At 42.4% G+C, this 23,282-nt stretch overlaps 1 protein-coding gene across 3 annotated transcripts in view; it reads right to left on the bottom strand.

The window, feature by feature from the left end:
* fynb (FYN proto-oncogene, Src family tyrosine kinase b) overlaps positions 1 to 23,282 on the bottom strand; it is a 78,044-nt gene that overhangs the window by 40,877 nt on the left and 13,885 nt on the right. For all 3 annotated transcript variants that reach the window (XM_062436681.1, XM_062436679.1, XM_062436680.1), the window contains exon 2: positions 22,160 to 22,228. The gene's annotated coding sequence lies outside the window, so the exon portion shown is untranslated. The remainder of the gene's footprint in view (positions 1 to 22,159; positions 22,229 to 23,282) is intronic.

Raw genomic sequence — 23,282 nt, 5'->3', positions numbered from 1 at the left:
AGAAGAACGGTGGCTGATGTAGAGGTAGAGGAAGAGAGAGGAAGACACAGGAGGGGGAGGGCGTCTGCTTGGGAGGACTGAGCGTCCAGACACTTGACTAAGAGAGTCGGCTAATGATGGGCTCCGGGTGTCACATGCTGCACCCCCCCCCCCCCCCCCATCTCTGCCAGGGAAATGCCTGCTCTCTGCACTCCCAGCATGCCGCCCTGCCAGTGTCATACAGCATCCCGCAGAGGGAGGAAGGCCTGTGCCAGCCAAGGTTACTAACACACATACTCCAAATATCCATCACTTCCTTCTTTTTTTTTAAAAATTCATATACACACACACAACCACACACACACACACAAGCTAGAAGCATGAGTGCAGCCAGCAGCTCACTCCATTATCACCACAGCTGCAGGTTTACGTATCAGATTCAGGCACAAACAAGGCAGCAGCATCCTGACAGAGAGCCAGCGTCGCTACAGTTGACCCACCAGTTCAACCGGAACATTTATTCGACCTCGGAGTCCAATCAGCAGCTTGAACCGTGTCCTCCGCTGCCTCCGCTCTCTCGTCAGATCTCGGAGTAGATCATTAATCACCGTTCGCTGACGAGGAGACGGCGTGAAAGATGGGAGAGCCGCAGAGATGAGAGAGAGGAAAGGATGAATCAGAATCTTTTCAAATCCCTCACTGAAGGAAAATGATAAACGACGCCGCCTTCCATTTAAGAAGTCAAGTCGAACTGAACTTTAAATTACTTTTTGCTGAGAAATCAATACAAATGCTTTGTGTTTGTTTTGACGTGTACTTATTGGAGTACTTGCCTCGAATAAGCATCAGATTTGACTCCCTAGATTATTCCATAGCCTCTTTAACTGTTAAACTTGTTGGTCTTAATAAACACTGTGGTTGCTTTTAAAGTAACAGCAATCTAACATTTCTATATCCCTTCAACACCATGCAAGTCTGAACTGAATGATGTCAGATTAAAGTAAAGGCTGCAGCAGGCTGGTTAAACATTCTATATTTTTATTGTTGTTATTATATACATTTGTAATTACTTGGTTTGTTCTACGTAATCATATTATTTTCTGTAATATTTTAACTATTTTTAGGTAGAGGCTTTAAATAAGTCCATTCTTTTCCACTACACAGTTCCAGCACGACTCGGCTCGACTCGGTTCTAAATGTGACGTCAACAGACTGCCGGCCACTGATTGGTCAAAAGAGTCATGAGCCGTCCCACACAAGAATCAAACCCGGCATTTTTAAATACCGGCAACAGCGTTACAGCCATACGGCTCTCTTCTCTTGCTTTGTGTGAGACAGAAAGCCACATACAGCAGCAAGTACACCATCGCCTCCATGTCCTCCATTGTTTATGTGTTTGTGTCGCGTATAAAACGAAGTCACGGCAGTTTGGTGGAGCCGTGCTATGACGACCCCGCCCACGTTGAGTAGGTGCTATAGTAATGGAAAAGGTCGTTCCTGGTACCGTGCCGAGTCGAGTCGAGCCGAGTAGTGCTAGAACTGTATAGTGGAAAAGCGCCATAAGTTAGTGGCAGAGAGGCCGACAGGAAACAAGGGGAGAGAGAGAGAGAGAGATGGGTAAGACATGCAACAAAGGACCCTTGCCAGAATCGAACAAGAGACGTTGCGATTATACATCATCACTGTAAACACCCAGCTACCAGGGCACTCCACACAAAATCAGTTTGAAAAAAACTAGAAAACACTGTGAATAAAACAGGCAGCAGAATTCACTCTATATGACTTTAAATGATGAGATGAATGTGAGTGACTCTCATGCTCACTATGCTCATTAATTAAGGCTTCAACAGCAAAATACGTTTTTAAATCCACCAATCTCATGCCTCGCTGTCATGTTTGTAGTACTGCTCTCTCTCTCTCTCTCTCTCTCTCTCTCTCTCTCTCTCTCTCACTATCTCTCATATGCACCAGGTGCCAAATATGTCAGAATTGTCCTGTCACATTTAAAAAAAAAAAAAGAAAAAAAGAAGAAGTGGAACATTAACGGAAAAGTCATTTATTTCTAAATGACCAAAAGCCATCACTTTAACAGACTCGTATTCCCTGTCTGAAAAGGGCTCACGACTCCATTTGTTACATCTTGTCGGACCTTGAAAGAGCGAGGGTTTAAAAGGACAACCCGTGGCTTTTTTTGGTCTGAAACAGAGGGATGGTTCTCCTCCACAGCTGTTCTGCTGCAGCCCTCGTTAGGCTGGTCCTTGTTCTAGCAGGCCTGGCTTGATGTCGTCGGGGGGGGTCACTGAGGTCATTTGGCACTTCACATTAGAGGAAACGCTCCGGACCCACAACAACACCGCCATCAATGATGCGGCAGCTGTGATCCCTGCCTCCCAAAAACACTCCTGCAGCCTCCACCATGCCGACCCGCCTGCATGCCAACAGCGAGAGAGAGAGAGAGAGAGAGAGAGAGAGAGAGAGAGAGAGAGAGAGAGAGAGAGAGAGAGAGAGAGAGAGAGAGGGAGAGAGAGAAGAGAGAGATGCCTCCTTTTTTCCAGTCTTAGCTGCGGAGAGTGGAAGTAAAATACACACAGCTGACCAGATACACTGAGAATCAGCCTGCTGGAATTGAAAAGGAAAAAGTCGGGGACTATTTTTAGCTGGCCTAAAAACAGCTCAGTTACAACTGAAGGACATGATTTATAACCTTGGGCTGATGTCAGTAAAAGAAGGAAACGCTCAAATAAGTGGAAATAAAAGAGAAAACAACTCTCCCAATTTAAGAAGATTGTTCTTTGAAACACTGTAAGGACTTCACAAAGGCAGACTTCGCCAGAGTAGTGGCTGCCCCCCCCCATCCTCCCCAAGGTCAACATTTTTAAGAGTTTAGCTGCATTTTGCCCTCAAGTAATCAACGTGAGCTCGTGAGATGTGTGGTTTCACTTTACTTCAAAGGAGCTGGGTGGAGTAGAGTCTATTAAGTGAAGGAGCTGGGCTGAATTATCTTGTTTTCACAGCTCTTTTTTTTGACTTTTTTTTTTTTTTTTTTTACAGCACGTGTCTCTGCAGGAGGTCTGCCTGAGGATGCTCCAACCCCCTTCATTAAAAAATCACAGTCTATCCTGCTTTTATCCCTCTCAGTGTGAGCTCCTCAGCAACGTTCAGGTCGCCTCTCGATGTTGAGATAAAGACGCTACAGCTCATACAACCATAAAGCACAAAGAATCTGGCCATTATTGTATCTACTGTTACACTGTCCTCTCCTCTCGTCTCCTCTCCGGTCAGGATTATGAGCTGCGAGCTGTCATAACTGGAGCAGCCCTTCCTCCTGCCGCCCTGCTCGTCTGTGGTTCCGCTGGGGGAAGCTGAGAGGCCACATGCTTGTCTACATCTCTTCCTGCTGGCTGAGCCCAGATCACAACAACACTGGCCTCAACTATTTCTGCTCCCATGATCCCTTCCTCTCTCTCTCTCTCTCTCTCTCACACACAGCTCTCTCCATATTGCGTAGGGAGGCCTCTGTCCTCACTGATCCTGTCTGTCAAGTGGAGCTAGGCGGGGCCAGCGGTGACACCATTGTGTCATGGCGGCTCTGTGTCAGCAACGGCGACATTCACAGCAGGAGAGCTGGTAGGATGGAGAGCTGGAGGGAGATGACAGAGGAGGCCTAATGATTCTCTGAGGTAGAGATGGAGAAGGGGAAATGATGACTCGGGCTACAACTGCTGAGACTGAGTCGCTGGAAGATGAAGACTATTCTGCTCCTTATAGGAAACAAGCTGATGATGATTTAGACAACTGAACAACCATAATGTGTAGTTTCAACAGGGATGTTTAAAGTCTGTGTAAAGTGAATTCATTGATTTTCTTCTAAACACATTATTCAAGTTAGAAAATGGAGAAAAAATCTTCCGTTTCATTTTTCCTGATTTGCTGAGCTTGCAAAAAACGGCTACACCGTGACGTAGTGGTGTAGCCTGCGTGGACTTGGCCCCTCCCCCTCTATGTAAGCCCTATCGTCAGTGGTCATCCTGCTCAATTGTTTGACATTACTGTTACTACAGGCTACAGTTTGCCAGTTAGCTATGCCTGCATCCCCATAATTTAAATAACAGCTCGTGTTGAAGAAAAGGTGGATTGATTTCGTGAAGAGCCACATTGATGGAGAGGAGAGGATCACCAACAACGGCTACTAATGGGCCAAAATAGGCCCATTAGAAGTTTTTTTTTGGGGGGGGGGGGGGGTTTAAGAAGAGCAACAGTGTGAAAAGTGTACTTGTGTACAGCTGGTGAGTTCTACAAAACAATATTGAAATTATAGGATGATTAATATTAGACATAAAAGGTAAAGGGTAAGGTGAGGGTAAGGGAAAACGTTATTGATCCCCCTAGGGGGAAATTCAAAATTGGCACAACAATATTCTGTAAGAAGTAATAAGTGGTTAAAAAAAATAAAAAAAATAAATGGTTAACTCTAACCCTGCTGCTGAGCCCTGAGGTTCATGATAACTGGGACTTTACTAGAGTAGCTCTGCATGATTCACAACTCAAAACACTCCACATTCATCTTCTAGTGGTCCTTTATGCTGCCCTTCAGTTCAGCCTCTGTCTCTAATAGGCAGTCTTTGCTCCTGTCTCTAACCCCCCATCACCCAATGAGCTCACTCTGTTCTGATTGAATCGCTTTCCGGAGGCCTGCTGAGAGGCAGTCACATCAAAGTTATACACTGTCGCCCATAAAGTTGGAATAACATATGTTTTACCTCTTTCCATGAAATGATTGTGAAAATGTGATTTACTCTTGATAGATAAAGTGTATATATTCTCATTGAATTGTATTGATCAATCTCAAAAAGGTGATTACTGATGTGTATAAATAGAAGATAAAAAGAAGAATGTGTCTAAAAACTAAATTATTCCGACTTTATGTGTGACCGTGTATTAAGTTACTGTTGATGCAAACCCAACATTTCCTGCTTTAATGCTTGATATTAAAAGCTTTTAAATGATTTAGGACTTTTATTGTGAAGAATTTACAGGAAATGAAACATGCTCCTCACTTAATTAGTGGAGGTTCATTAGTGGTGCTGTAAACTGGGAGATATTTGGAACTCTCTGTACAGCGGATCAGTTAGGATGATGGTTGATCTAGAGCTGCCAGTGTGTTTACTTCTACATACGTTTACCTCATTATTTGACACTTTGACCACATTTCATAATGAAAATCTGACATTGCAACATTCTATATATATGAATGAAAATAAGGAAAAGCATAATAGGTCCCCTTTAAGGTATGACTGCATGATTCAGACAATTGTTCACTATCAACTAGAGCTACATGTTAGTGAGTTACTGACTGTATTCCTAAAACTTTTAAAAGTTTGGGAGTATAGGAACTTTTTTGGCTTATTTTTTCCATTTTCACTTTATGGTGAAATGTTACTAAAAACACACAATACAAAAATGGAAAACCAATCCTCAGGCATGTTGGGAACCGCTGAATGAACTGGGTCCTGGAAAATGATGTGAGCATTGAGTTGATGCCAGATTGTATGTTGTGCTGCCTGTCGGTCTCAATAAAGACCAAACACGCCATGTCTTTTTTTGTACACTCCTTTTCTTTTAAAATATCAAAACAATACAGAGGGGCGATTCTTTCCGTAATAATTCACCTTTGCCCCAGTATACAGACACCATACTCCCTACCTGGTCAATACAGTATGTGAAGGCTCTCAGTCAATATAGGGCTCAAATATATTTTTATTGCGAGGTAATAAAAGTTGCTCCAGTTAGAAGAAGGTGTCTTGTGAGCCTTCATTAAATGGCCTACAAGGTTACTAACATGTGAGCCAGAGGCGCAAAATTGAGTGAGCTGCTTGATGTGAGCCCTGCAGACGTGTGCTGACAGCTGACCTTCTGTTAATAATGCAGCTGTGTCCAGGACTTGACCTGACAGCCCCCACACTCTTTCCTCCTCCCCCCCCCCCCCCCCCCCCCCCCCCCCCCGGGCTCTGGATGAATCAACACCAAGACGCTGCCTCGGCTCTCCTCACTGAAATATTAACCTGTTCCTCAAAAGAAAAACACCAATTATATTTCAATTACACTTAACATGTACTTTAACTTACACTTACAATTTGGTTTCAGTGAATTATTTTTTATTATTGATTTCTCTTCTTTTTCCAATTCATCCATTAGTCCATGAATTGTCAAATAATAGAGAATAACATGTCTATCACAGTTTCTTAGAGGCCTCAGCTGTCATGTTTTGTCTGACCAACCAATTGATTTACAATTACACAGCAGCAGGAAACAAGGAAAAGCAACAAATAATAGATCATTTCTGGCATTTTTACTTGATGAATGACTGAAAGCCAGCTCTACATTGGGGTAAATAAGTAGAGAAGAAAGATCCTGTGTTTCCTGTGTTCACACCTCATTCTCTGTCATCCTCTGAGTGGCTGTATGTTTGTCAGGCAGTGATCAGTCTCCTGTACAGCAGGCAGGCAGACAGCAGCACAGGGGCTTTAGCTCGGGAACAAAGTAGCACATGAGCACAGAACAAAGCAGACACCTTCAGAGTCACTTAATAATCACCCTTAGAGGGATATCTTGACATTTTCAGGTGCTTATTCGTCTTCACCAGACACTTGTCACACTGGGGGAACTGCAAGGTTTCACATTTGTCCTTCAGATTTCCTAACAATGGTTATGAGCACTGGCTACCTAAGCCTAAGTGAAACTGACACGGTTTATAACTGCTGTCCACTGTGTGATATGAAACTTTTAATAGCTAAAGAGTTCAGTGTAGACCTGCTCTATGTGTAAAGGGCCTTGAGATATATAAATAAAGATTGATTGATTGATTGTTAAACTTAGAATAAAGCTGGACCACGTGTAATCAATTTGTGAAATTGTAGCCGGTGTGTTACAGAGCAGTCAGTGATTGTGTCAATAGTGTGAATTAGTGTGAAGTCCCCCCCCCCCCCCCCCCCCCCCGTTTCCTGTCTGTCTACTGTTAAATAAAGGCGTCTATGTCAACAAAATCTTTAAAAAAAAAAAGAAAAAAGAAATGTACTAAAGTAATGTATTACATAACATAGTTAAGCTACGATTGAGTCAAAATAAGGCTATAAATGCTGTTGCAAGAACAACACTTTCCACTCATATCCTGGGATGTTTGATTTGAAAGGGAACTTATTTTAATTCTAATTATAACAATTCTAATGATCTGTTAACTCTCTCTGCTCTTTCATCTGTTTCTCTCTGTTGAGTGTATTCAATGTTTTGTCAGAGTGATGGTTATTTGCGCTGCTTTAACTCCCACCACACCTCTATGGGCCATTTTTCTGCCTCTGTCCCAGTTGAGAATCATGTAGGCATGGAGAGCATGTTTGGTGCGAATGCAGGAGACTTATCAGAGCTCGGAGCAGGAAACACAGTCACGTTGCCGTTCTCTGCTTCCATCACCTTGCACCAATTCATTTTGAAAGAGCAACAACCAATGGGAGAACTCCAAAACTTAGCCGTCCAACCAATGGTGTATCTTATCACAGCTGTGATAATAGGGCTGGTCTGCAGCCAGAAATGCAAAAGCATGAAGACTACTAATCAACAAAAGTTAGAGTACAAATAAGACATATTCATAGTCATATTAATAAAGTTCTAACTTGTTGTACTGTATTGCTCACTGACATGACATAAAAGCTATTGAACGTACATCAAGTAAAGGCATGTGGTAAGCTCCCATACTGGGTGAGTTGGTTGTAGGTTTGTTGGGTTCACCAGAACAGACAAAGACATACCATGTTCATACAATGAAAATGAACTACATCTCTCTTTGCTGTTCATTTAAACTAAAAAAATAACATTATTCAATCACATCCCAACCTTTCTTTCAGGACAGGTGTGTATAGTTTCAAAAGTTTCCTATGGTGATTTTGCTGTACTGGCCACAGTTGCGGCTGCAGGTCAAGTGAGATTGATATTTCCCAAAAGACTTACAGATGAGTCTATTCCTGTAAGTGAATTGAGAGATGACCGAGCTTTTGGGAAGGATAATTCCCCTACACATAGTTATAACCCACAGTGTTTTGGACTTGGCACAAGATAGATGTGTCATTACACTGGTTGTTTGGATCATACAAAATTTGAACCATCGGTTACATTACTGCGTGAACCAGAGAGAGACAAATGACTGCACTAAAGAGCAGCTTGCAGATAAACACTTTAAGTGTCACTTTCAACTTATTATTATGGGTGAAATATGCAGGAAAGCCCTTCTGTCAAGACATCCTCGCATTACTGAGCATCTCCTGAGAGTGCTGTGAGGCTGATTGCATGCTCCACAGGAAGCAAGGAGGATGTAAACCATTGTTCGGGCGCATTGCCGCAATTTCACCAAGTCCTCAACTTTCAGGGCGATGAGACAAAGGACAATGCTGCAGGGGTCATGTTCTGTATTCAAATTACATATTATTAGAAAAAGAGGCTGCGGAGACAGTGATGAGTGTGTCCAGGAACATGCTTTCACTGATACTGCTAGAAATAGATGTAGGAGTGTGCTGCCTAGTGGAGCAATTCACATTAAATACACATTACGTGCAAACCATCAAAAACAGCATATTTACACACATGAACAAAATAGACTAAATACCATAGACTAAAAACAGGTTTATCGTTACAATTCTGAACAAAACCAAAGGACAGACGTCATTGTACTAACTCTGTTGTATGTTTCAGCTTGTGGGTGCTGCACCTTCTGCAGATGAAGATGCAACACTCTGCTTACCCTCTTGGCAGAGAGATAACGCATTCAAGAGAACAACCTCATCATTTTAAGGCCGCCTGCAGGATGTGGTTAAAAGCCTCAAATACACCTTGATGGGTGTTAAGTTTCCCTTCACCCATCAGAGAACAATGTTGTAAGAGAGCTGCATCATTTTATGGCTTAAGCCCAAAACGCTGAAAATAACCTCTTGGAGGAAGGCAGTTTTGCTGATGAGGTGTCTCTCGCCAGTCGACCATTCGGTCTATAAATAGACCTCTCTGTCCCGCTCCAGCTTTCTGCATTTCATCGTCAACCAACGGGCCGACCTGGAGTCAAACAGGGCCACAGTGTGTGTGTCACAGGTTTGACTCTGGCTCTTGTTCTTTTGTCATCCTCCCTTCTCAACCATCTTTGCATAGCCTCCGACAGCAGAAACAAAACAGACAGCTCACTTTGAACTACACTGCCGTCCCTATATTTAGTTAATATACCCCCCCCCCTCCCCCCCCCACAGCAGATGCATGTTTTATTACCTCACAGCCACATGCATTGTTCACCGCCTATGCAGACAGGATAAATGAGTATGACGTCATACTAGTCTCTGCTGTAGTACCCAAGGTGTCAGACGAGGCACACCTCCATGCTTCTTACCGCCACAGCTGTATATTTACATTTAAAGTCGAACTCAGGCTAAAATTAGCTAAGAAACCAGTATCAACCAGTATATATCTCCTTGGCATCTGCTTTTACTTGTTACTAATTTGGCAAAACAATGCTACCAATTTCCAATTTCCATCTTTATTCTCTGTGTTGACGTTTTAGTTCATGCTAGCTCCATCTGTGTTTTTTTTTTTTTTTTGCACTCTTTATGCTAGTGACTGTATTTCATGATTCACCAGATATCACCATGTAATAAACAGAGTCTGTCTCAGCAGGTTTAGACAGTCTGGTCATCTGCAGTCACCATAACTGGACTAATGAAAGAAAGAAAGAAAGAAAGCTAAAGCTAAAGCTAGCTAACCCGCCCCTAGCTAGATGACTCAGCAGGTGTTGACGTAACATGAACCAAAAATAATGTGTAGTGGGAATCTGTGCTAGGCTAGCTAGTTTCTGCTTGCTATGGACGTGTTAGCTTCCACTTTCTGAATGAAATAAAAATGTAACAGCACAAATGATCCTCCTAAATGCTCAATCTTATAAAAACAGACTTTACAATGATAACATCATAAGATAGTGATGGGGCACTGCAATCTTTCGGAATAGTCTTTTCTCCTCTTAATATCATTTTCGTGTATATTTTTGCTTAGTTTCACAACTTTTAGGGGTTTTTAATACATATTATTGTTAACTTATATAAATATGCATTTGCGTTTTGTGTTTATGTATGCTATTGTACACATGAATTTCCCCTATGGGGATGAATAAAGTCTATCTATCTATCTATCTATCTATCTATCTATCTATCTATCTATCTATCTATCTATCTATCTATCTATCTATCTATCTATCTATCTATCTATCTATCTATCTATCTATCTGTTAACAGTATATAACAAATGCTACACTACATGTTCTAACTGACAGTTGGCAGCATGTCTCCTATAAAAGCCCGCCCTCACATGTCAATCAACAGATGCTAAAAGGCACAAAGTCTTCATTCTTTTATCCTTTTGATACAAGTATGGAGAATTCACATTTCAGTTTGATGTGAACCTTATGTTGAAACTTTTATAGACTTGCTTTTAATAAAAAATGGCCTTTTACATGTTATATTCTAACTTATACTTGTTGTTTTTACTCTGCTTTTTTAGTTTTACTGTTCTCTATTTCTTTGTTCACTCTCAAAGTGCTACACAGATTAAGATGATTAATAGCTCTTATATTCTGCTGCCATGCAATAAACAACTGAAGAGTAGCAGTCCTCAAAGTGCATGAGGGAGAGCTGATAAACCTTGGAGGGCCACGTCGCACGTGCCCTTCAGCAGCAGGATTTACCTCTAAGCAGGCGAGGCACGGTCGCCCATCACCGACCCAACGCAGCGATCTGTCTCTCCAGGCCCCGTTGCTAGGTTACCACATTCCTGAGCACGGCGAGTACTATGGGTCCCTGCTCTGTTGGCAGAGTCTGGGGAGTGGAAATGACGCAGTAGCCATGACGATTTAAGAGCCTGTGAATGAGGGAGGATGAGCCGGTGGATGAGTGGACATGTTTTGAGAGATAGTGTAAGCAGTGTAACATCCCTCCATCTTTGACTTAATTTCTTCACATACAGCATGTGTCTGGAGAGGAAAACTACACATCTCTGTTTGTGTGTGTGTGTGTGTGTGTGTGTGTGTGTGTGTGAGAGAGTAAGAGACTGTCTGACTTCAGCCATGAGAATGTGCTGTGCCTCTAAAGAGAGACAGTGTGATCCAGCTGTGACTCCTTGCCCCAGTGTGTGTAGCTGCTGGGCTCAGTACAGCACGTTCCTCCACACACAGCAGAGCAGCAGTTTTGAGCGTCTAGACAGCACCCAGACCTCAGAAACGCCCCCACTGCTCAGCACCTCCAAAGAGGATTGTGTTCCGGCTAGGGATAATCTTTAAGGCTGATCATTCTTTGTCTTCACACGGTTTATATACATGAGAACACATGCACACAAACACACAGCCATACATAAGAGCTCAGCAGGACTAATGACTATGTGTCAAACTTACAGGTAGATTTAAAAAAAAATATATAAGCTGTCCAAACAGACTGGACAATAATTCTATATTACGACCTACGGAAATGATCATTATCATTTAAAGTTTTCTGATGTCTTTGTAATTATAATCTAAAGTAGCGGGGGGGGGGTACATGTCTGAAGCCAGGATAGAAGTGGGGTCCAGCACTACAGGTAGGAGTCCAAAGTCTCTCAGAACACTCACACAAGACATTTTTGACAAGCTACCAAAGGAAACTTTAGGCTATTTAAAAACAAAAAAAAAATCACAGAATCAACATTTCAAAGTCCGAGGTTCACTTTTATTGTCGTGACACAACACAAGAGCACAAAGAAATGCCTTTTAGTAAGGGTTGTTTTCTTTTATGGGTGTGTTATTTCCTTATAACTTTTGCTTATAATTTCCCAGTAATTTGGTACAGTCATATGGAGGACAACAGGTCTGAGACTGTTATTTTAGTTATGTTGAGTTTAAAAGGAAGTTGTTGATTTGGCATGTTCAGCTGACCTGATATGAACCGACTCAAATTCTTTAGATTATGCTGTCTTAGCAAATAATTGTAATTAAATTCTTGGACGTGAACCCATTGAACATGTTGTAACTACAGCCAATGATTAGGGATATATGGACTGTTAAATAAAGCCTTGACTATATTTAGTTTGAACACAATCGTCCTTCATTGGTATAAATGTCATTTCAAAACCTTCCTTACACTATTACATATATAATTGTGGTGGAGAGTACTAAATACTATCATTAAAGTTTTGGTTTTTGCCTAAAAAAAGTTACAAAAAAGCCCCTAAAAACACTGTGTAATGTACATGTAATCATTGGAATGGATGTAGTTAATGCACTAGACCATGTGGACGCCAATATGCACTCCTGTTTTTTAAATCATAAAAAACAAAAATGCATTTAAGTGTATGTATTAAATTTTGTTGAAATTCAAAGCAAGCTTAATGGAAATCCAATCATTGGTTTTCAGATCAAATGTCAATGGCAGTTTGCTGGGTAATGGAAAAATTCTGGCCTAATATAATCCTCAGAAGAAAGGTCATTCAGATTTAAATGAGTCTGTCTTGCTTTGGACAGATGGACGGAATGACAGACGGACAAACCGCCCGGGACAAATGACTGACGACCGAGACGCTGCTCATGCAACGGTCTCGTTCTGTGAGGGGCTACAATGATGGGCTTCCAGTGGGCTTCCTGTGTGATCGATCAACCATCAATCACGGTTCAATCATGTGAAGCCATGTGGAAACAAACACAGCCTGTCAGCCTGGTTACAGCAGGCCTCACTCTCAGGAGAGCCCTGATCCATCCCCTCAGGTGGAGCGACATCCAACATAACCAACCCCTGATCAATACATCTATAAATAGGCTTATGCATGAAACACCTATACTCTACTTTGGAACCAGGTTTCTGTCTCCTGGACATCAAAGTCTCTCCTCCAAATCAATGCGGCCTGTCTGATGGAAGCATTTGTCCTTCTGAACCGCAGACGCCAAAGCTCCAAGTCCATATTTTTTCACCTCTCAGACTCAATTATGAAGTAGGCAGACTTTCAGTCACCAAAGTAATATGATAAGAGATATTAAGCCTGTGATGTAATTTGCCACCTTGGTTTCTATCGTAGCTCAACAGCACAACACAGCAGGTGGGCTCCATCTAAATCAATCAGCAAATACAAGTTTGAAGAGGGCTTCAATGCTGATGTAGCAGAGATGGAATGATGAGAGCCTGTGAGAACAGTGAGAACGATCACATGTTCAGTTCGGACTAAACATACAGTACTAGTCGAAATTCAGACACAACGGACAACTGAAAACAGACACTCCAGTTTCACAGAATGAAAGAGGAGGGATATGAAATGTGAAGCTACATATGAGATTACAGCTCTCAGGCTGATGCTCTCATTTAGTCTGAGTGCTCTAGATGCTTCATGACAGATTCTCTGCCCCACATCCTGCTTCCTGTTTCCTTCATGTTCTTACATGTTTTCTGTGTCATGATTTCCCACCATGCTGCATTCAGGTTCACAGCTCTAACTCAGTTCTTATCTGCCATACATCTACGATAAGAACTACTATATAATCTATATTATTGTTGCTATATTATCTTCATCTATCTATCTTCTATCTTCTTTTATTATCTATATTATCTTCAACTTCTTCCCTGTGCAGCTGACTGTGAACGATGGCACAAGTCACGTAGACAAACCGCTATGACGCCTTTTCTACAATGGGAAACTCCCAAACAATAACTGAAGATGCAGATATTGAGGTTTGCTTTTGTTTCTGCTGTTCTAAGCCCACTTTGACAATGCAGTCCTAGCACTACAACTACAACTACTGAACCCAAGACCCAGGTACTGAAATCAGGATCTTTTCGTCCATGTCCAAGTCTCTGAGATGTGACTCACGAATCAAAAAAAAAGACCATGGCTTTTTATGCAGGTTCTAATAGCACAATTTCCAAAATCAAACTAAATACTTTTTTTTAAGGGCAACAATGATTCACTGTGTCCAACTCAAGTCCAAGTCGCTAGCTGTGGATGAAATACAGCAGCTTGTTTGCAGGGGTAAAAAAATAGGCTGACTGATGTATCGGTCAGGCTGTAGGTGATATAATCAGATATCACAATATTTTTGATCCAAAACCTCAATATCGATATTGCGACTATTGGTGCTTTCACAAAATATTTACAAATGAGACTTTTGATAAACAATCATCAGTAATGTGGATATTGGAATATAGAAATAGAACAGTTAGAACAGTCTGGTAGGTTCAGAAAATGACATCATCAAATGACATCATTTACTGTAATGCAGCCTTAAACACCTGGAAAAGACATTTATACCATATCACTATATAATGACCAAAATTTAAGAAGTATCTAGTCTCATATCATGATATCGATATAATATCAATATACTGGCCAGTTCTACTCTACGGCTGTAAGGATAGGCTGCAGAGCAAAGCTCAACACTGAAATAAAAACTGTCCTGCACTGAACGCTCGCATTTAATTTAGGAATACTTTCACAATCTTGTTTACTTATTCTTTAATAAGAATGTTTCTTGATTTAAATCAGAACCTCTGCTGTATTTTATTTGGATGAAGTTCTGATGACATTTAAAATTTGACAACTTTGGCATCTTGTGTTAAATGAAAAAAATGGTTTCATAGAACAAAAATGTGTATATTTCTCAAAGCAAGGCAGCAAAAAGAGGTTGTGTTTTATAATCTGTAGTGATACTCTGGTAGTGTATCTGTACTGATATCACAAACTTTCTAAGGACAGTCAGCTCTATATTAGATGTGACTTGTCTCCGCCAGAGGAGGAAACTGTTGTGTTCAAGTTCAGTGCTGTGTTCAAACTCCACCACAGTTTAACCTGCAACATTTCAGGAGGAAGAAGACTAAATGTTTGCTCACAGACCGGATGAAGTCCCAGCTCCTCCTCCTCCTCCTCCTCGACTCATCAGTGTCTGTAAATCAGCTGAGCAGCAGGCCTCTCCCACCAGTCAAAACACTAAAGTTAAAGTAGCACTAATTCCTGCGGGGCTGCTCATTAAGCCTCTGGCTTAGTCCCCGGGGACCCGAGGCCGGCATATGGCTGCAGCCCAACAACCCCCCCCCCCCCCCCCCCCCCCCAACACACACACACACACCCCATTATAATTAAAACCACGTCATCGCTAAACCTCCAACTTGTGGAGCGCTGATGGAAACTGTGGCCGATTATTGACAGGCCAGACTGCCCCGAGCAGAGGAAGCAAGAGAAACATCAAAAGTGTTCAGTTCTCTGCGCTGGCACCGTTTAACAGCGACGAACCGCTCGACAGTGCCTCAGCAGTCAGCTTCCTCCGTCGTAAAATTGGTAAATAACACATAATGACAACACTGAGCGGGGGGGAACACTGCAAGCTTTGAGGATTTTTTTTTTTTTTTTTTTTTAGAATCAAAGAGCAGCAGCCCATGTGGTAAATTTAGATAACTGGAGCTCTGTGAAGTGACCTCCAAAACCCGATGGGGAGGATTTATGGTTTCTTTGTGGGATCGATGGCCATCTTTGTCTGGGTGGGTTGAGATTAGGCTGATTTGCAAACCGATGATTCTGTGCAAGGTTTTTCAGTCCGGCCACGGCCAAGTGAAAGACGCCATTGTTAGTGTCTGTGCGGCCGTGTCCATAATAAGCTCGTCCGAGTGTGAAGACATTAGGCCTCTCACAGCCTCCGGTGACAATATACCTGTCACAGCTCTCAGCGGGCTAAAGCTCGGCAAATGAAGAGATACAGCTGCTGTTGTTCCCCGGCTGTCTTAATTCCCACACCCCTGCTTTTTTTCAAACTGGCCAATAAAAATCGGTGTTTATTCCCTTGTCCTGTGGCCATATGGTGGACTAGACGCTTAATCTGCATGCATATAGAGCTCACCTAGCCTGTATAGATGCATCCCTGCTGTGATAGAAAGCCTGAGATTAACACAGAGTACAGTGACATATATGATGACATAAAGCACACTCACACCTCCAATCTTGCGAGTACACACAAATCTGAACAAGTCATTAGCATGCTGCAGCAGATGTGTTGAAGGTGGTGTCTTCAGCGAATTGGTGCAACAGGATGAGGTTATGCTACTGTACCATCTGCACAGGAGGCTCTCTCTCTCTCACACACACACACACAGACACACACACACGCATCCTGTAACACACTGTAGGCGCTGAGCAGAAACAGTTCATAAAGTTTCAATCATGTTACTTTCAGTATAAACAGACAACACGCCGCCTAAACATCCCTGTCCTCTCAGAGACAAACTTTCAGCGTTCAGCACGAGGCCTACGCCCACACGGCCGACCTCTATTACAGGCACACGGCGCGCAGATGAGGGGGTTAAACGAGATGTCGTTAAAATGCTGCGGTGGAAAGCCGGTAGGTTCACTCCGCCCCATCTCAGCCTCTTTTATCTGAAGTGAGATGGAGGGATGAGGGATGAATGAGAGAGACGGTGAAACATCAAAAAATGCCTTTCAGTAGAGGACGGTGTAGATTTAAAATGACAGTGAGGTGGTGGTCAATCATCTCACCTCTCCCTCTCTCTGCTTCCTCTAGATTCTTCAGCTTTGTTTGGAGGAAAATACTCCATCCAAAAAAACTCAAACGCAGAATATCTCAAAAACCACATCGTTCTTCATGTGCAAGCAAGACTCGACTACTACACAGAGATCCACCCTAAAAAAAGAAAAGAAAAAAAAAAAAAGCAGCTACTGGCAAGCAAACCTGCATTTTTGGATTGAGTTTTGCCTCTCTGGGTGTTTGTTTTTACTATGTGATATTTCAGGCACATTGTTCTGCAGTCGTAAAGGGAGGCAAAGATACACATTTGAAAGTCACTCGAAATAAACCGGAATGCAACGCCGCCACCAAAAAATGTGGCATTTTGGGCAAAGAACACGACGTGCTTATTATCACCATGTTCAACCAACAGGTCCTTGAGTTCGCTGGCTAACTGAAGGTGACCTGTAGATGGGTGACAATTGAAACGAAAAATCTGTATAACATGAACGTAACATATGCAGTTTAGTGCTGCTTTTTATTAAATCAAAATTAAGGGTTAATTTCTGCACTATAACTTTTTATTCTCCTGTCTTATTCTATTTAGCTTCATTTAATTTATGATGTTGAAATGTGCTGTACAAATAAATGTGTCTTGCCTTCCATACGTTAAAGGGCTCACTGACTGATTTTACCTATAAAGAGCTGAAAGCTTCTCTTTCAAGCCTGAAGAAAAACCAGCAAATATTCCTATTGAAATCGACCAATCAATGAATTGATTTGACTTTAAGTGGGTTAATTAGAAGAGTTCCACAGACTTGGAGACTCAATGTAAAGATGGTTGACAAATTAAAGGTTAAAGGTTGGAAGGAATTCTAGATTATCAACTGTAGAATTCCTTTCCATAGAAATGCTGTCCTCCATAAACAAACACTTCCTGAATAATAATGATATTTCTATTCACATACACGTCACATCCCATCTGTGTTGCTGAAGTCGCAATTTAATGCTTCTATTCACATGATGGGTATCAATGAAGTTGGTATAGGAATCACTTTAAGGGTACTTGGATTGGTACTGGCATCGTATCGGATAGATGTGCTTTCTGTAACTGTGTATTCTGGGGGGGATTACGCCATGTTGACTGAGGAGACTGAGCACACCACAGCGAGCGGTGCTTTGATGTTTCCCCAGAGCTGACATCTCTCAGCGGGGGGGGGACCGAGCGTCAACGCCGCTGCTTTTCTTGAACGCAGAACCTCGATGAGAGTACGAGAGAACGTTGTTGTGACATGAGTGGATCTGACGGTCGAGACAGAACGTTCCTTCTTAGAGAGCAGAACAGTTAAAGGCCATCAGAATGGCCAGAGGAAGACGAAGGGGGACGTCCGGCGCTCGGGACCTGCTGGTTGGCGACCGCTGATGTGTCACACTCGGTAAAAAGTGCGATACATCCTGTGTGAGCTTCGCTTTGCGGCCCAGATCCTGAATGCATCACTTAGTCGAGGCAGAGGAAGAAAAATGCCAACAGATGTGTCAACGTAATGGAGTGAAGCTTAACTGGGCTCATTAGCGGCACCACTTCTACCCACTGATTTCGTCTCCATACCACCGGGAGACCTGGGAACCACAATGGAGCCACAGTCTGAGGGCAACACTGACATTTACAGTGAATAGCTGAGCAGCCCACACTGGCACAGTCATTATCGTGGAGGTAACAAGCAGGGAGGAGGAGGAGGAGGAGGAGGAAGAGGGTGAACAAAGCTGCGAAGGAGGCAAAAAGACACACACACACAAACACACACACATGTGCTTGTCTCATGGCTGCAGATGATTCTAGCGATGACTATCAACGTCTGGGATAATGTGAAGATAATTACCGCTGTGCTGTTTAGCTCCTCTTTTAACACAATGCAGAGCCTCTGAGTGAGAGATGGAGAGAGGTGAAAGCATGCAAACATCACTGGAATCAGTGACTCATTCTCTGTGTCTCACCAGCCTACAATACCACCCACCCGGCAATGTGCTCAAGTGCAAACACACACTTTAGCACACGCACACACACCAGCATACATGTGGTCTATATTCCCACATTAAGGGTGCTGTCAATGTGCTACTGTTGCAGCTTTGCAGAGCGTCTTCCCTGTCACGTCCCCGCCTCACGAGCAGACCGGCTCATCCTAAATGAGCTGAGTCACGCGTCGAACTGCGTTTCGGCTCTGTAACGAGCTCGCTCGCTCCGCCGGCTCTGTAACGAGCTTGCGAGACGCTCAGGAGCACTGTAGGAAGTGTTGAAAAAAGGAGCTATTAGCCCAGCGTTGACTGAGCCTGCATAATGAATACACTTGCTATGAATGTTGGATACTCAGCTGACTCGGGTTTCCTGGAAGAATCCCTTGTTCAGCTTGTTTCCACCGACCCATTGATGAGGATTTCTACCAAAAAAACTCTCCTATCCATTTATAGCTGTTCCTCAGTAGCTCTGCAGGGGTTTTCACAAAGTGTCTCTGTTGTTAGCTGCCCGGGTTCGGATTTTTTGGAAGCTCCCCTCACACTCAAAGAGAGGAGGAAGCTCCTGACTGAAATGCCTCTCATATCCGAGCGAAGCTAACAAATAGATACTTGTGTAGAACAGAGAGTTCCTGACTCGGGCTGAACTTCACACAAATCGTCCGGGAAACTAAAAATATGATGAGGCCTGGCTGCCAGTCATTTGGCAGAGGAAGGTTTTTTGTTTTAATTTTAGTTTTCCGCGTACAGATGAGTGACAAATGAAAGGAAATATATGAACATGAAGAGTGCTGGCTCCAAAATCTGCCTTTGGTGTTAAACTGTGTTGAAATGTGGTGACAGTGGAGGTCACAGCATATGACATCATTTTTATTAAACCAGTTGGTGAACATCTGTCGTGGCCTGTAAGGAAACATCTGCAGTTATTATGTTCCTCCATTTATCTATTCAGGTTTTTACCTTTTATTTGTTAAAACTGAAGTGACAAGCTAATGAAATTGAATTGAAAACAAACTAGTGCTCCAGAAATGAATGTTTGAGTTAAAGGTGCAGTTTGCAGAATTTAGTGACATCTGCTGGAACAGACTTGACAGAAATGGAATATGATATTCATAAGTATGTTTTAATTAGTGTATAATCACCCCAAAATAAGAATCATTGTGTTGTGTGTTTGTTACCTTAGAATGTGTCCATTATATGTACACAGGGAGTGTGTCCTTTACCACAGAGCCTGCCATGTTTCTACAGTGGCCCAGAATGGACAAACCAAACACTGACTCTAGAGGAACTTTTGTGTTCTTTGTAAGTTTTATGGCCACTGTAGGTTCTCCTACATGTGTGAAAGGGATGGGGAGGAATATTCAGTTGGTTAAAATCTGCAATCTCATTGCTAGATGCCACTAAATCCCACACACTGCTCCTTTAAACCATATTCTTGTCTGTTTTTTGGTATTGTTCAAACATATAGTTTTGTGTTATGTAATCAAACAATATAAAATCTGGTTTAAACAATCTGAGTTCTGTTATAATGTATTTGAGCTCTCTGCAGAGGTGTCACACATCCGTTTATAGAAGGTTACAGTGAATGTGTGTGTGATGAATATTGTTGGACGGCTCAGTTCAGCACATTCAGTTCTGTACACAACCATCTTCAGTTCAGTACATCCTGTTAGCCACACAGATGCTGTCAGATCAACCACGGTAACAAACACTGATGAATAGGACTGCAGGGAGCTACGCAACTGTGTAAAACATGAAAGTTAAGTGAGTGTTAACTGTGTGCTACCTTAAAGAAAAACTGCATGTAAAATCATTTAAGTGTACTGCTAGCTCTGATTGTCAAATCGGGTCAATTATAAATATTCAGCACATTTTGTATATTTAATTGTAGCCTATGAATTTTAACATTGCAACTTAATGGGTAAGAATGATGCTCAATGAACATTTAGCAGAACTGTGATCCTAATGCCAACATACATACTGAACTATGGATTCTGAACCTATCAAAACATAGTAATGAGATGCCAATCAGGTGGGGGGGTGACCTATACCTGACCCTCCTTTACTCTGGTGTGTCCTCTTCTTACCTTTATTATATTAATATAATACTACTCACTAATGGTTAATAACAGGATTACTATGATACTGTCTATTATATATAAAAACATGTATTTCATTATTATTATCATTATAGGGTGCTCAACATATAGTCGTCATTACCATACTCATTGTCTTTATGGTTATTATTATCTCTATTATTGTTACTATTAGTATTATTATGTTCCACAGGCTTGTGAAAACATCCACACACACACACACACACACACACACACACACACACACACACGCTAACCACAACTTACCCCACCCAACAAGCATCTGTTGTCTATTGTTTTTTTTGTCTCTATGACAACCGTAGTCTGTCACGTTATTTCACCAATGAAGTAAAAACAACAACTTGAAATCACAAAAGCTTAAGAATTGAATGAAAAATGAAAAAAAGTAGTTCATCCTCCCATCTGACTCTCCATCATTCATGCATGCTCACCTTTTACTGCATCATTTCTATCCCAAACTCTTCTTATTGACTGTCAGGCATCTAACAAATAATCTGTGTGTGATGACAAACACTGTGTTCATTTTACAGCATGTGCACAAACTGTCTTTAGAAGCAGCTACGTTTGGGACATTTTTATGAGAAGCCCTCTGATGCACTCTGACACGAGGAGGAGGCAAAGAACACGGCTGCTGCTAGTTGTCGATAACTAATCTGACATCGGTGCCTTCGTGTTCTACATGGACCTAGCGGGGACCCCCGGCCCGCACGCTAAAACGTTGGGATTAGGAAATAACCGACGCGTCTTTCATCCGCCGCAATTTCAGCCCACGGAAATATGTTGTCAGCTGCGCGGGATGAGGGAAAAAAACACAGAGATCAGGAGGGAGGGAAGGGCTGATACAGTACAGTACACGGTGACTAAGTGTGTACCGACTGACCTCACATTAACCCTCGTGGCGATTTACGGGCCGACCTCGCTGCTGCACTGCGGATTAAAGATGGCAGCGGCAGAAAGAGACGGTTAGGTCGTGTTGATGTGATGATAGAGAGGAAGACAACACTGGCTGGTTGCATGTGTTGCCCTGTGGGTCAATCTGGAACAACAATGTACTGCTTTACTGATTTAAAGGTGCGCAGGGTGTCATTTGCTATAGTTTGCTTTTATAAAGGGGAGCTGCACAGTATAGAACTATGTGTGTGTGCTGCAGGTTGAAACAGTGAAAGCTCGGTCTTGGCAACCAATCTGAGCAATCTGGCCAGCTGGTGGATATCTGTGTGTGTGGTTTAATGTATGTATGTATGTATGTGTGTATGTGTGTATGTGTGTATGTGTGTGTGTGTGTGTGTGTGTGTGTTCTGCTATATTTATGACCCTCATGCGCTTACAGACAAGGAAAATCCTCCAGAAAGAGCATGTCCCCCCCCCCCCCATCCATCTGCCACCAGCACTTACATCATGTGGTTATTCTCACACGATGACGAGCGAACACGCCTCAATTCATCTACTAGCGTGTTTGTGTGTGTGAGGTTACATGCGTGTGTGTGTGTGTGTGTGTATACAGGTCTGGTCATACCTCTGGTTTTCAGCGTATCAGGATCTTTATTTCCTCCACATTGCTTTGTGCGCCGCCAAAACAGAGGCCCTGCAGGGACACACACACACACAGAGAGACGCTCAATTATTCATTGTCCCATTCAATAAAACATGAATATTAACAGCGTGTGCCAGCTGCCGTCATTCACGCTTCTTTGAAAAAATGGGTCTTGTAATTTTTTTTCTCTCCGTAATGCTTTGGGATGACGAGCACAGCTTTAAAAAAAAAACAAAAAAAACTGTTATTATGACGATAAAACTTGAAACGTGATAAAAGACACAGATTTAGGATAACCTACATATATGACCTCCATCCACACACACACACACACACACACACACACACACACACACACACACACACACACACGTCACCACAGTGAGATGTACTATTTCAACTAGTAAACAACAGGTTGCTGCAAAGTGCACATGAGCTGCCAGCTTGAATGAAAAGGCTGCGTGATGTGATGGCCCTTCTTTCAGAGCTTTGTAGTGTCTCTGCCTCTCCAGCAGGAAGGTGGATTTTTTTTTTTTTTTTAGAAATCCATTCACTCACTTCCCCAGGTGTGAATGAAGAGATGCTATTTGCTAAATACAAGGCATCAGAAACAGGCTTCTCAATACCATCTGGCAGTGCACAGATGTGTGTTATTAAACGGAGGCAGAGTGAGCGGTGAGGGAAGCGTTCAGATCTTTTACATCCAGAAGAAGAGCTGATACAACAATGTGATAATACTGCTAAGTATAGAGAACAACGGCTCAGTGACTGATACCATATCACATTATTGTTGTTCATACTGAAGCATCGATGCATACGCAGCATTTGGTGGAACTGCTTTATATTGTTGCAGAAGCTAGTTGAGTCCAACGGTTCTCAACCCTCCAACAAAGGGCCAGAAGATGATTAATGTGGCAGGAAGAAAGAGAACAGATCTGTATCCCCCCCCCCCCCCCCCCCACACACCCCCACCCCGCCCCCAACTCTGCTTTTTTTGTGAAATATTGGATAAATTGACCTCTTTAGATCAGTGTTTCTGTAACATTTTCACATCATTGAGTCCTAAATTGACACAAATGACACCACGGACCCCCACCTGATAAGA

Source organism: Scomber scombrus, chromosome 17, assembly GCF_963691925.1.
Source record: "Scomber scombrus chromosome 17, fScoSco1.1, whole genome shotgun sequence".
NCBI lineage: Eukaryota > Metazoa > Chordata > Actinopteri > Scombriformes > Scombridae > Scomber > Scomber scombrus.
Note: the sequence above shows the minus strand (reverse complement) of the source record. Positions and strands in the feature narration are given on the sequence as shown.